The sequence below is a fragment of the Astatotilapia calliptera genome, chromosome 15, assembly GCF_964374335.1.
Source record: "Astatotilapia calliptera chromosome 15, fAstCal68.1, whole genome shotgun sequence".
In the NCBI taxonomy this organism is placed as follows: domain Eukaryota; kingdom Metazoa; phylum Chordata; class Actinopteri; order Cichliformes; family Cichlidae; genus Astatotilapia; species Astatotilapia calliptera.
In genome coordinates, this window is record NC_137436.1 from 10,480,444 (window position 1) to 10,495,203 (window position 14,760).

Here is a 14,760-nt window from a genome sequence, read left to right on the forward strand (position 1 = left end):
GTATTTATCCGTGCCTAATAATAGCGAAGGCAAATTTACAGAAAACTTAAAATGCACTGTTTTTGAGTGATTAAGTGATTAGAGGTTCCTTTAATCACACTTGCATGTCTATAAGATTGAGCTAATCTGTTCCTGGCATGTGACTCAAGACATCCTGAGCTGTTCTCCCTTCAAGACAAATATTAGTATCTTGTATACTTTCCTGTGAGAAAGAAAGGCACTCAGGAACAAGTGAACATAACCTTTGTGGCTCCAGACAGTCTGCACACGGAGTGAAAATAATTTTTCTTCCACAGGCTAAATTTATATTCCCTTTGGTGTACTTTTAAAATCCGAGCACCGAGCAAAGCACTGTGGATAGTGGAGAGTTATTAAGTTTCCACATTCTTCATTCTGTGATGCAGCTTGTCAGTCACATGCTACCACCGAGTCTGTGAAATCCTTCTTGGAAGCAAGTGTCAAATCCTCACTTTCGTGACACCAAACACATAACCAGAGTCCTGCTTCCTTACAGTTTTTATTTTCCAATTTTTGAACTGCAGGACAATAACACTGTCACCATTATTACATAGCAGGCCTGACTCCTACTGAGCAGTGAAGATGGCTTTTTCCATAGTAAGGCATGTTTATTGCTAGAACACAAATCTATTGATTCTGCCTCACCCCATCAGCTGGAAAGTAGCAGCCAGGCATTGCTAATTAAATGCACTTAATTAATTGATCATCAGCAAGTGTCAACACCTCTATAAAAGCAGATGTTTGGTAGTTTGCTGGTCTGGACCATTCAGGCACGTGTCCCACCAAATTCACCCCAAGGTTAGACCATGCAATGCTCAGAGAACCTGCAAAAACCCCAAGAGCTACATCTCAAACTCTACAGGCCTCAGTTTGCATGTTAAATGTTAAAGTTCAGTTAGAAAAAGACTGAACAAGTATGGTTAGTTTGGAAGGGTGAAGAAAAATAAAACAGTAGCGCACATTATTATTCTTTACATGCCTATTTATAGTTACTTACCTAAACAGAAACTTTAGTTTTAGTTGTGAAAGTGTCCAGTGTCCCAGCTCAAATTTTGGGGAATAAAAACATGAATTCAGTTTGTTTTTTGACAAAATTTAAACATAGTTTAAGGAGGCTTTTAGAGAGACTTAAAAATGATTTGCTGTCTTATTTTTATGGCTGGTCGTATATAAATTTGTTAAGTACTGTATTCTACCAAAGGGTGGAAACAGACATGTTTTTAAAAATATAATATATTGTTATTTAGAAATATTTTGAATAATATGTTCTCATTCAGAAACTGATGTTTCTGTGTGCAAAATGTTTCCGCATCCTTGACAGAGCAGATTTCCATTGATAAACAAAATGCTTTCAATGGGTAGCAGATCTAGACTGCAGACATCCCATGCTGCTTTGTCGTCGGTTGATTGAACGTTTCGGTGGCCACTGGACTTGGAACACCGCTCACAAGTATGATAATAATTCACTGCACCTCCAATAGCTCTGCTAATCCATCAGTGACACAAATGCACAACCGCATGAAGACACAAGCACCGTCCAAATCCATGTGACCAGCTTACGCAATCAGGTCAAGGGTTTATATACTACCTACAGAGGCTGGACTCCTTCAGGGGAGATCATCACTGTGCAGGTGTGTGTCTGAGTGAGTGGGTGAGGTGTGTTTGCGTGTGTGTTTTTGGACACGGGGGAGAGTTGCTGTTGCCTCCACACTCAGCCTGGGGAAGAGAACCGAGGGCAAAGAGTCACATAACACTAAGAAGCAGAGGGATAACCAGTGAAACAGTTGCCTGGCTGAACGTCCTGAGGGAAACTCGCAGAGGGGTTTTGTGGTCTCACCTGTGAAGCATCAGCGAGAACAACAACAACAACAATGTTTTTCCGCATCCCTCGGCTGACCCCTGGATATATTAGATACCTCCAGGTACGTAAGATGCTTTGAGGTAATTTTCTTCTTTGGGTAGACATTAGGGGACATCTGCAGTGGCACAAACAGTGGAGGCAGCGTCTCCAACAACAAACAACTGTTGAGCTCTGGAGCCGAGGCCCTACAAATTTAACTGTGCTTCAGTAAAAGAAAAACAAAAGGCTGTAGATTTTAAACGAAACCATGACAAATTTCACCTCAGTAATATTTCTTTTTGCAGCCATTTGAGCAAAGAATTTTCCATAACATAGGTAAAAATTAGGTTTCTGTTATTGCATTACACTGGCCACCACCACAAATCCTTTTTGAAAATGATTCCACTAAGTCATCGCTGTGCTCAAAATGCCAGGTTTAGTGTGTGTCATGGTCGGATTGAGGATAGAGGATTAGAGCAGCCTGTCTTAAATGGATTTGAGTCAGAGATTCCTTCGCTTCCTGGGGTCAGGTTAATGCCCTCTAATTAGATCTCTAGAAGCATGGCATGCGACCCTGGAGGGTATATGGGACTGTATTGGTTTTACAAACCTCCAGTATGGTTTGTGTCTGTTTTAAAAATGATTATTACTGTGGCTCAGTTCATCCCAGCTTATGTTCAGGAGCTTAACTCGTACTCCGGTAAAACAGGATTGTGATTTGTGTAAACAGAACTTCATTTTTATGAGCAATATAACAAAAGGCTGTACTCCTTTGCTAACTATTTATAACTTTATCTCCTAAATATGGAGAATATTCATGTTTTTAGCTCTGTGTAAGTCAATTTTTCAGACATCTAAAAATAGATTTAAATAAAAAACTGTTCATAATATAACGCTCAATCTCTCCATTTATAAAATAAAATAAATACATTTGGAGACTCCTAGTTTTCACTGGATAGTGCCTGGCACACCAGTGTTGAGCTCAGAAAGTAACTGAATCTGTGTCTGACTTTAGGGCATGTGTTGGATTGGCACTAAATTTTGAGACCCCTCCAAAACCCCCCACAGAGGACTGAAACACCGGCATCAGCTGTATGGGGTGCTTCAAGGTTCAAGGTTCAAGGTTCTTTATTTGTCACATGCATAGTTATACAAGTATAACACACAGTGAAATGTAGCCTGACACGCTCCTCGACATGTGCAAAAAAATTGGGGGGGGGGGGTGTAGAGGAAAAACATTATATTTAAATATATATATATATGTAGTATATACAAATACTTGAACAAATACTTAATATTCACAAAAGTGGAGATTCTAGCACGGCTGTTCCCTTATGGTAAGACGATTGCTGGGCTGAAGCAGGTGTGCGACCAGGGCCACCTGTTCACTGATTCAACCGCAGCCAGAGCCAGGAGGATCATCCCTGGCGATGATGGTGGTGCCCGGTGGTGGAGGTTGTCGCAGCTGCTGAGTGGTGGTGGTGACCCCTGCTCTCTCTTTCAGACCCAGGCAGCCCAGACTGTGGTGCAGAGCCGGGAGGGCCCTGCTACGCCGCGCATGGCTTTCCTGCTGGGTCTCGTGGGTATCGGCATGTCCGGCTACAGCTCACGCCAGCTCACGCTGCACTACAAGCCCTCAAATCACCTCTTTAGATGAAATGGATGGAGAACACACAGACTTTTCTTTTTTCTTTTGGGAAATACGCTTATTAAATGTGGACTCCAGCAAGTTTGTTTTTGTAGTTAAGAAACGGTCTAACACCTCTAAACCTCACAGTGATTTATACACTTTCCAGTTTTGTGAGGTTTAGGGATGTTGATGAATTTTGTTTCCTGGCTCAAAATTCACAATAAGCAGAAACAAGTGAAAATGATGGGATAAATAATAAATAAGGCTATTTCCCAAAAACTCAAACTGTCGATTGAAGTGATGTTACCACATTGTATGTTTCTGTTCTGTATTTTTTCTTATGTGCATCCCTACTAATTATTCCCTTCATGTGGTTAAAGTTCAATATTTAATTTGTTATGATGTTGTGGTATTTGAGTTGACAAGATTGTTGCCTTAAGGCTCAGATAGTGCAGTTAAAAAGCAGAAAAACATATTTTAAAAAATCCCTCTTACTTCAAGTACCGTGCATTTTTTTTTTCAACCTATATGCAGTAACACAGAGGCAGCTTTTGATGTTTCTGCTGAACGTTGTTGATGCTGCACTCGAGCCACAGTCCCAGCCCATGTTTGGTGCCTTACTGTGGGAGTATTCAGTCAGAGCTGGCCTTTGAAACAGATTCACAGGCTAAAGCACTTAGCAAAATGCATCAGCGGTCTTCAAAGACACTAAATACAGCTTAGCCAAGCCTAAAGAAATCTCTTCCAAAATCCTCAATCTTTTAATCATTCCTTTCTTTATCTGTGAGATTTTGGCAAACTCTGTGATGTAACACAGAGATCCCAGCTCCCTCTTCTTTCTGGAGGAGGAAAGCCAGCGTTGTGATGTCTTGGCCTGTTTGTGCTTCTTGGATTTCTTGTGTAACAGAGAGATCAAATTAGAAGCATATTTAAATCAGGGTAACTGAAGTCTGCTTTCACTCTCAATTCTTGTCGAGAGTTGACAGCGTGGGTTTCTGATATCTTTTTCCGCTCTATCAAAATGCCAGAGAAGTGAAGAAAATCTGCCTGCTCACAGTCGGCTGCTCAGAAGAGCACAAAGAAAAATGCTTTAACAGAAACATAAGAAATGTGAAGCCTTTGAGATGCGAGCAATGCTGTTTTGCACTTTTTTGTTGTGTGTACATATTTTGTATATAATCGTGTACATATTGCATGCTGAATGAGATTAGTAGCCAATGACGTGGTGTGCTACCAGCCTGTGATGTGAGCTGGACTGGGGGACGTCTGGCTGGATTGACACACAGCACTGCTGTGTTGGTGTCAGGCATAGGAACCAGGACAGCCACCCTGGGTACCACCTGGACAGCCATGTGAATCCACCCGGATCTCTCCCATTTGCACCCCACTGTAAATCAAAGTGAATGTAGATGAATGACCACTACGGTCTCTTAACATAGGTAGACTCCTTTTCTGGGAGTGGGGGCGGGTATCTTCTGTGCACAGTAAATTTCAATGGAAAAAACACTTTGACAGCATATGAATGTATTGCCTACAGGGAATAAAACTGATCAGTTAAACTGTAATTGTGAAGATGACTGTGTCATAATCACCTGGCTAAAGCAGTTTAGCGTGAACAGGTCACAGAGGAGGTGCAGTTATGCTGCAATCCCTCAAAGATCTTCTGTCTTTTTTTAGATAAGCTTATACGTAAAGGTGAGAGGCTTCTGAAATACAGATATAGATATAGCAGTTCAAGAAGTGTGCTTTTTTTATGTCTGTTAACTGCATGGCAAAGATTCAAATCTCCGTAGGGTGATTTTAAATAATATGTTGTTGTTATGCTTTATTATTGCTGAAGCTTTACTCGTTTAGCTTTCTTGTTAGTGTTTGTGGACTAATGGCATAAAATGTCTCAAATACTGCTGATTATCTGAGTTTGTAATTAGAACTGTGTATGTTTAAGCCCATCATCATATCCTTTATTTATTTAGCTAGGTCCTTTTGATGTTACAAAAGGCCAGAGGAGATTATTTGCATGCCACCAGAGTGCTTCTGTGTTATTATTATTTTTATTTTTTAATTTATAAGTAGTAAAACTGAGCTGTGGTGTCATGGATCGTTAAGGTTTACCTGAAGCATTCTAAATACACAACTCAGCACCTCTGAAAATGCATTATTTTGTACTGTTCAGTGTATTCGTGTGTGCTAATAAATCAGTAGAACTCAACACAAGGTCTTTTTTGTGTATCCCGCAAATTTCAGAGTCCTGATCTGAAGAAAAACAACTTTCTGCTATGTAAATGAAAAGAAGGTAATGCTTTATGTGCTCACTAGATGTCAGCGTACTTGTTTTTAGCCATTTTCTCAGGACGCAACAAGTGCACAACCTGGACAATATGGGAGGAAAGGAAATGACCCATCGTTTACACAAGCTGAGGGAACATTATCAGCAAAGCAAATATTTGAAGGAATACTGGTATTTCATAAATTTCCACTGCAGTCCCACCTGGTTTGTCAATCACTTCAGTTCACAAAGTAGAGAAAATCCCCAGAGCATGTGCTTAAATCATATCTCGTGATTTAAACAGATATTTGTTTTGCTTTCTGCCTTTTTAAGGTTTTTGGTTGGTTACTTTCTGCAGGGAAATAACATATTGTTCTCTAACAGCTGGAGATTCATGCTGTTTCAAATCAGCCAAATTGACAAACACTTCAGAAAGTCACATTTCCATTGAACTGCTAACAAGTGAAGGCTGACCCACTTATAGATGTACATGTGAGCTGCTTTGGGAACAAGCCCTGCTCTATGTCGGTAGGAGCCAGTCATGGTTGCAGTTGTGCTACTTACAGGGAAAATGAGTGGAAATATACTGGGAACTTGTGATACTTGCAGTGATTAAAATGGGGTTTAACCACTTGTTGGTAACAGTCACACCAGTGTGGTGGCCACAGTGGGCACAGCTAAACATGCCTATTCTTCTGGGTTTTAAGAAAAACCTGTTTCCTCGGGGTGGAACATCAGGAAATCTTACTAATGAGCAAACATTAGAGAGGCAATGTGGAGACAGTTTAGACATGTGCACAGGAGGCATAGTGGATATAATGGACGAAGGATGTTGAAGATGAAGCTGCCAGAAATGAGGAAAAGACCACAGAAGACCAAAGAGAGGATGCATGAATGCCGTGAAGGACAAGCAGAGGGTTGGTGTCACATACATGATGAGGTGAGACTGCAGCAGATGAACCACTGCGATGACCCCTAAAGGGAGCAGTCAAAAAAAGAAGAAGAGAAGAACATCTGGAATCAGGACAGAGAGACATTTTCTTAGTCTGCCTCATTCAAGTTCACAAAAACACACTCACACACACTCACACATACACACACACACAGAGGTCCTTTGTGTTTCAGAGCCGTCACCTCAGCAGGCTCTTGTTACGTCCCTTAAAGCCAACAACAAAGAGCTGAATGTCTTTTCTACCAGAGCGATGGATGAGAGGGGATCAGGGGCATATCCACAAAACCTGATAAGCCTGATACCGTTGGTGAGACTGTATGTGTTTGTAGGTATTTTCAGAGTTATTTCTCCCTTATAATCACCTAATACAAGCACATGTTAATGAAAAGAGGGAAATTGTAACAAGATGGCCTGACTTAATAATGTGCATTGTACAGCGGCACCTCCAGTGGGTTTTGTAACAAGAAACAATCTGTCAATGTAGACAACAAAAAATTAAAGCGCCTCTGACCAACAGCAGGCCACAAGAAAAGCAAGCATTCCTCTCGTACTGTATGTCCCTTTCTTATAGCTTATATCCTCTTCTTGAATCAGTTCCACACATTATTAAAGAAAAAAAGGTGGTTTTGCAAATTTGTGGTGCCAAAACGAGACCCACTAATGTCAGCAGTTATGCAAGGGGTTTCACAAGACATAACCAAACACCAGCACCAGCAGCATCAGCAGGGAGAGACTCCTACGCTTTAACTTTTGCTACGCATAGATATCTAATCTGTCTTTTCCCCTCAAATACACCAAGATAACTAGAATCAAAAATGTAGCTTTTCAAAATATTCTTTATTACATACTTTCCTGTTTCTATTCTGACTTTAGAATGTCATTCAATTATGATTGGATTTTCATAGATGATTTATAGGCTGAAATGTAACTTTTCAGCAAATAGTTTCATATATCTGTGAAGCATAAAGAGGGAAATAAAGACATATTTCTATCAGATTCCCATGTACACACAGAAGCATAAACAGATTGATGTGAGAAAGCACTTTTCCTTTTTTAACCCTATGAATTTGTATGTTGTACTCACACATTCTTTCTTCTTTTAAATACCTCATTAACAACAAAAGAGCTTTATTTTTTTAAGTTATATTTTTGGCATTTAAAATTAAAAAAAGAACAAAATATAATGCTTTCAGAGTTTTTTCATTCATTCATTTCATTTGTTTGCTTAAACAGTAAATGACTGGAACTATTAAAAGGAATAAATTGCTAGAAAAATACTAAAAGGAAAGTTTGCACATTTACTAAGTAAAAGAATAAATAGAACAATAAAATATGAACCTTATTAAAATGCAGCAGCTCATTATCTTTTCTATGCAAATACAGTCACGTGTTCCCAGATTCATTAGTCAAAAGAAAAAGAAATTCAATCAATGATCTTTAATTCTGTAGAAATGTATTTTTTTTGTCATGTTTTGTCCTTCCTGGGCTTATTTATAGACTTAAAGAGGAAACAGCAGCTTTGTGGGTGCGTGATTGTTCCCAAACACTAAGGGCGAGCTGTATATGCAAAGACACATCTAACCGGTGTTAGGCCTACACTTCAAAATTAACGAGGTGTGATCACGTAAATGTCTCCTCTCTTTGTGCTGAAGCAGTGAGTTACAAGTGTTTGATAACACTTATGTAGAAAATCCTCTGGCATATATAACAGTGCAGCTGAGCAACATTGCTACTGCCAAGTCATCTATCTTAGGGGAAATGCCCTCAGACATACAGCACAATTTGTGCAATTGCCTCTGAGACCAGTGGAAACATGATTTATATTTACGTTTAAAATCCCAAATGCAGGATTGAAAAAGCATGCATTTTCCAAGCTCTGGCCCTGATGGTGTCCAAAACCCCCAAAACCTGCTAAACAGCTTTAAATCATGCTGTTTCACTGACTTACCCTCACGGTTATGGTTTCTGACCTTTCCTTTTGTTTTCTGTCTTCACCTTTCAGTGTTTTACATGCCCTTCATTGACAGTCCTTGAACATACAGGCAGGGCTTTTGTAAGGAAAGAGAGGAGGAAAACTATAATGACTTTAATGTTTATTGGAATATACAGAAGGAATGGCTGCATTTGAGTGAGAATGGTCTAGGTTTGAATTCTGAAACTTTACTTGATGCGTGAATGTACAACCTCATTTGGTATTTTGATGACGGTGATGGAGAGGGCTGCTGGGCTGAGATCTGATGATTGTTAAGGCCATGGCATAAATTCATATAATATTCATCTTCATGAGATCATTCAGTGCCCCATAAATACAGGCAGCAACACACCCATCAGGGTTTCCTTTAATTTCTCGCCCATTGATACTTTTAGGCACATATTGCCTGATTTTCATGAGTGTTTGGTGGTTTTACTCTTACCTAATGTTTAAATCAAACATATATATAATGTCCTGCAGTGTTCAGAGAGCAAACATTTGAGTTTAAGTCACTCTTTATGTGACAGAAGCACAGCTCAGCTCAGCAGATATTCTCTTAGGAACATCTTGGTGAGTTGGCCTGTGGACATACAGTAATTAAAGCTTTAATCTCTGTTCTTGGCTAACATGTTCTGCTGCAGTGACCTGTGGATCTCATCAGATAGTTGCTGAGTCACAGTTAATCTCAGCCCGTCTCCTTCTGTTTGCTGAGCAACCACAGTGAGCATAAATACAGTGTAAAGACGATAAGGTGTTAAAAATAACTTGTTTTCCAACATTTATCAGACCGGGAAAATCTGAAAGATGATTTTAAAAGTTCTCTTTGCAACAACACACTGCTCAAGACAGGCTATAAGCAATCAGCAGTGGTTACAAAGATTTGTAATGTACACACAGCAAAATAAACAAAATAAATAAACCAAGATAAAGAGTGAAAAGTAAAAAGATTCCCAAATATCAACCACAAAGCTAAGGTAACTTAAAACTTTAGGATAAGCAGCAGTCTGTAAGTGAATGGAGCAGCAAATGTGAATGTGTTGTAGACACAAATAGTGCTTCGTAGTGTAGTGGGTTACACACCTTACAAGCAAAAGACCTATGGTTTGATCTCAGGAGCAGATGCAACTTTGCAAACATGTTGTGGTGTCTCTCTCTTTAAGGGAGTATCTGAAAGTAGTAGATTTACGGATGTTGACAGAGGGAATAACTCTAAGACCCAAACTATTTTGTTGACGTATGTAGGACATTAAGGAAGATTGGAGCAGAATTGCTAAAATTGCTTTGTGGAAATGAATATACAGGTGACTGTGTCACGGCGGGGATCGCTGGTGTGTTTATGGTGTGGACCCAAAAGCAGACAAGGGAGAGGCAGAACTGAATCCTTACTAAAAAAGCAAGCCGTTTATTTCAGGTTGATGTTAAAAAACAGAAAACAAGACAAGGTGTACTGGGACAAATAAAAACTAGAAACTAAGCTGGGAGCAGCTAAGCTAACTATGAAAACTAAGACGTGAGAGACAGGAACATGGAACTGAACAGGAACATGCAAAACATGAACATGAAGAATCAAAAACATGAACATGAACCTGAGCAGTAGTAAGAAAAAAACAGCCAAAAAACTCTGTGACCAGATATGACTCGCCGCGAAGACAACAGACAACCCGACAAAGGACAGAGGAAGACAGAAGACCTAAATGCACAGAAGGATACTGAGGGAAGTGGAAACCCCTGGGGGACACAGCTGACACAAATGATCATGATGTCACAGGGAAAAGTAAAACTAAACACACTGAACATGGAAACACCAGAACTTTCAAAATAAAACAGATTAAAAATGGAGCGACATGAACTGGGACACGCAAGCTTGATACAAGAGGGAGAGGGAGAGGGACACAGAGGAGAGAGACACAAGGGGAACCTACATAGAAGAGGAGACAACACATGACAAACAGAAAAAGACTCAGAAAAAAGGAGACATAGGTGAAACATAAACTAGAGTAAAACTCAACTAAATCCAAGCTGGTAATAACCACACAAGAACTTAACGTATTTCCAATATAAGAATGTAAAATGTAAAATAAACTCAAAACGCTGGGTCGCAGACTCAGCCCTTGATAGACTGAGTCTAAAAGAAGGACTAGCATAACTCAAGCGTAAAATAGGCAGTAACCGTTAAATGCTTTAAGATTTGTGATGAATCTCAGTGCTCAGTAGATAGCGTAGCAGCATAACCCTGCACTAATTCAAAAGTGGTAGCAAAAAATCTCCTACCTGCCTCAAATTAAAGGAAGTATTTGATTTAATTACAAAGTTTTAAAACAGAAATCCCAGACTCCAACTTTACTTTTTTTTAAAACCAGTTGCCGTCTGTGAGTCATAAAATTGACACTTACCAATTATAACTCCACACTATTTGTTGTGGGAAACTAACTCAGTCTTGGAGCCTGGTGCACAGTGATACATAAAAAAAGGAACATTGCATTCTTGACATTCCAGTAGGAGAGGTCCAAGGACTGATCCCTGTGGCACACCCCTATCAAATAATTTTCAAACTATCACACATTTCTTCTCTGATACGTTGTGGGTTGTTTTTTTTCCTTTAACATTGCATAATCCACAGCCTTTTTTTTGCTATTTAATATTTTTCTCCTTCTTTCAGCTGCTCCCTTTTGGGTTTTGCAGCAGTGGATCATCCATTGCACCCTATCCCTTGTGTCCTCTTCTGTCCCATCAACCCTCTGTATGTCCTCCTTCACCACATCCATCTGCGGTCATCCTCCCCTCCTCCTGGCTGATCCATCGTGAAGATCTCTCAATGAGTATGAATGACTACAGTAACAGTTTTGGTTTGTTACTTAAATGCTATTAAAAATCAAGAAACTTCAGATTATCAGTATTTTCCTTTTCTTTGTTTAAAGTAAACCCAGAATGTTGAATTTTGACCACATGATGGTAGCAGAAATAAGTTGCAAAGATGACACTGGCATATTTATTTAAGTCAACAAAGTTTAAGTGTTGCTTATTTAATGATTAAGCATTATGAGGCAACATTGTTGTTCATTTCATGTTTCTATTCTCTGCCAGTTCCTGAGAGAAAAGTTCAGCTCTTTAACTGCAAAATTCTGCATTACACTCACTTAATAGTTGCTGACTTTGTCTATGTGTCATCCTCTGCTGGAAAGAGAGCATGTAATTCACTTTTAAAGCTTTTCCTCTTTGTTGAAGCCAAAATGATGGAGTGAAGGTGGTCAAAGGTAACAAAACCAAAGCTTTCACCTGAATGACACCAAAATGCTCTGCTACAAGACTTCCATTCTCTCAGTAGTACAGAGAGGTTATTAAAACAGCCTTAAAATGACAAGAAGCTGCAACGTCACCGCTGCATCACTTTTTAAACCACATGTAACTGTCTTAGTGTATTAGTGAAGCACAGGTACACAATTAACAGGTTAAGCATGCTTAACAAGCACTACAATGGCCCAAATCTCTTGTTTAAGCTCTGTACGTGTGTGTCCATGTCAGATGTTAAAAGCAGGCCGGATAATCCCCGTTGTGTCCCGCCACGACTGATCATACCTGACCCACTATCTCGTGGGTCAGGTATGACCATACGTGACTATGTACAGCAGCAGTTAGTCCACTAATGGGTATTGTTACCACAACATGAGTAATTAGTTTCTAGTAACTATGATACTTGACCTTCAAGCACTTCTCAAAGAATGAATTGTAAATATGTTAGTTAAACAGTATTATTACTGTCATGTTTCCTGTCAGTGACCACAGTGATTAACATTCACTGATATTTTTGCTGAAACATTAAAAGTCTATTAGATATTAGACACCCAGTATTAGTAAACACTGTAGGTGCTTTCTAAAGCCTTGGGGAAATTCATTAAATACAGGATTGTAATTCAGTAGGGATGCATTATGTTTCCCATTAGTTTGTACTCCAGCCTTGACATGTTAAAAACAAGAACTTCACTGTCTGAATTAAAATTATGTCATAAATGTCTAAATGAGAAAACACCACTGAGAATAAAAAGAACTCTTTCGAATGGGTTTCAATTTAAAAATGCTGTTTTTTTTAAATGGTAAAACATAATTTTTCCCGTAAATAAAGGGGACACAAAAATGTACAGACGTCAATCAGGAGGTCCCAGTAAAGTATAAAAGAACACACGTCACTCCATCCTTTGAATTTCTAATTTGGGGGGCTGGTAATTGTGTGTGGGTAAAGACAATTAAGGGGATTGATTAGTGATGTGCCTGTTTGCATCAGAGCCACCTCGCCCGTAAATAACCTCTGTGTTGATACAGTAAGAATGTGTTGATGCATTTCCAAGAAATGGTCTCAGGTGAACAGTTGACCCTGTGATTAACTTTATTATCAAAGGTCACTGATCTGACTGAAGATGGATCCTGACGGCCAGTCGTGGCTTACGTCAGCTGACACTAAACTTTATATACAAGCAATAGAATAAACCGAAACAGGTTATTGGGGACATTTGTCTGTGATGTAACCCTGTTTTCAGTGTCGGCCGTGTAATGATTCTGTTTTGCACCTTATTGTGGCGTAAGTAGTAAAATTACCCCACTAATGAATTCAGAACACAACCTTAGTGAAGTGTTGCACAACAACTTGTTTGGGTTAAAACACCTGTGACCAAAAACATTATTCTAGGCGTTAGAAACACCCATAAAAGCCACAAAAACACTCACTCTATGTGTGTGTGTGCTTTTCTAAGAAAAAAAATAAATAAATCTGATAACATTTGTTTTTTCTCTCTTACATGTCTTACAACCTGGCTTGCATTTCCAGCTGGCTTACTGTATAATGAGGCATTGAGACAGGAATTTAAGGATCTTTGAATCAGGTGAATGGTCTTAAGCTACAGCTAAGCTAAACTGCAGCTATTTTAAGAGGCCAGCCCACCAGGATAATGTGTCATTTGTTTCCCCGAGCACCAGAGGTCTTTGAAAAAGAGATTTTTAAATGAATACACAGTGGCTCATGCTTAACCCAGCAGTCGCTGTCTATAGTAAACATGAGATCAGACTGTTAAAGATTTTGAGCATGTTTTTTTCTTGTTAATGAATGACTCAGCAGCTTTTTATTGAAGTTTGAAGTTCAACTGCTAATAGTCAAGAGGAAAAAACCCCTTTGAACAGTTCAACACATCTTAAGAGACACTCTGATCTGAAACTGAGTAGCTAAAAATATTTAAACAATGGCTGTGAGAAAAAACAAAAATCAAACAGGGTCTGGATCACAGCTATGCCCCCAGAAGTACATTGTTGTTGTTATTTAATTTTTCTTTCTTCTGTGTGGTCATCAGAATTAAAATACTTTATGGATCCCAGGGGGGAAATTGCTTTGTTACAGAAGCTCAGTTAAAATATAAAAACAAAAGTTTGGAACAGCGCAGTAGTCTGGTGGTTATCGGTGTTGCCGCTTAGCAAGAAGAAGTTTTTGGGTTCAAATGCAGGCTGGGGTCTCTCTGTGAGGAGTTTGCATGTCTGCGTGTGTTCCTTCCTGGTAATATGGATTTCCTCTACAGTCCAAAGACATGTGAGAGATTAGGTCAATTGGTGATTCTCCAAACTTTCTTTAAAAAGATAAGTAAAGTGCAATGTTAAACTAAATATTTAAAATTAAAGAATACTGTGTGCTCTTAAGGGTGAAAATAGCGCAGGTGTCACAAGTTGTTTGGTACTTAATTGAAACACAGACCAAAATAATATTTTCCCCAATCTTCCAGTGAGTCTTGCTGCAAATGGGAAACAGATTATGGAAATACAATGCCACAATGATAAGACAGCAAATGTGACACAACAGGCATGTCCAGCCTTTCTCGAGTAATTACAGTTTCCATGCACCTTAAGGTATCTCGATTTTCTGTCAATTTACTCTAGACTGTGTTACATGTTGGTGCGTCTTTATACGAAACACATACACATAGAAATGTTAGTCTTGGTTATTTTCAAGACCAATAACATGTTATAAATTAATGTCCCCAATGACAAATAAATTATGACTGGTGCCACTTCAGAATAAACAACGCAGCAACATACTAATAAGAGC

The 14,760-nt window shown here is 39.2% G+C and overlaps 1 long non-coding RNA gene across 1 annotated transcript; it reads left to right on the top strand.

Annotated features, from left to right (window-relative positions):
* Window positions 1-1,615: 1,615 nt before the first annotated feature.
* LOC145420452 (uncharacterized) lies at window positions 1,616-5,702 on the top strand. The gene is made up of 2 exons (XR_013901761.1): window positions 1,616-1,940; window positions 3,363-5,702. It is a non-coding gene; the product is annotated as an uncharacterized LOC145420452 (long non-coding RNA).
* The last annotated feature ends 9,058 nt before the right edge of the window (window positions 5,703-14,760 follow it).